Source organism: Coenobita brevimanus, chromosome 75 (assembly GCF_032717465.1).
Source record: "Coenobita brevimanus isolate Jiangsu-jjx chromosome 75, ASM3271746v2, whole genome shotgun sequence".
NCBI lineage: Eukaryota > Metazoa > Arthropoda > Malacostraca > Decapoda > Coenobitidae > Coenobita > Coenobita brevimanus.
In genome coordinates, this window is record NC_137028.1 from 19,911,638 (window position 1) to 19,912,436 (window position 799).

At 43.2% G+C, this 799-nt stretch overlaps 1 non-coding gene across 1 annotated transcript; it reads right to left on the reverse strand.

The window, feature by feature from the left end:
* Positions 1–448: 448 nt before the first annotated feature.
* Positions 449–567, reverse strand: LOC145408129 (5S ribosomal RNA). Its single transcript, XR_013898875.1, has one exon. It is a non-coding gene; the product is annotated as a 5S ribosomal RNA (ribosomal RNA).
* Between the last annotated feature and the right edge of the window lie 232 nt (positions 568–799).

Here is a 799-nt window from a genome sequence, read left to right on the forward strand (position 1 = left end):
GACTAAGTTCAGACAGTAAGAAATAGTTGTTTTGTTATGAAGAAAACACCTTAGTTACAAGAATGTAAAGGGAATGAAATAATTTAAGGAAAGAGAAATATATTTAGTTACTTCTCTTTCCTTAAATTATTTCAGCAATTAAGGAGTTCTGTGTTAAATTTAGGCTTACATCACTTCGAACAACCTCACAGGAGCACTGGAGCAGCATTCAACTAGTAAGTTGTGCAAAGTTAAATTATTTTTGTAGATAGATAGATATATATGTACAGTACCCTCACATCCAACACGCGTTAGTCCAGCACGATTCGGGTCCAGCACGGAGAGCAATTCATTCATTCATTCATTGCCAGACGCCATGTATCCCAGACGGGGTGGCCAATGGCTTAGAGTTAATTGTTTTACAGGGAGGGGCACTAATCCTCCACCAACCCCACTTGACACGTAGGGATGCCAACAACATCTGGTGTTCCCAGGCGGTCACCCATCCAAGTACTAACCAGACCCAACGTTGCTTAACTTCGCTGATCAGACGGGAAGCGGTGTACTCAACGTGGTATGGCCGTTAATTAGTATTATTTAATACGATTTAATTACTGCAACACGAGTGTGTTAGCATAACACGCACAGAGCTCCGAGAAGTGGGCGAAATCTGCAGAGTTCACTCTAGCACGATCACCCCCGGTCCAACACAGTCATACTGGACATTCCCATGATGATGATAGCCAATGAAAACTTCTGATCAAGTAGCCTTCCCCGCCCACTATCGTGACGTGATCGTGATGCCGCCCAACTAAAAACG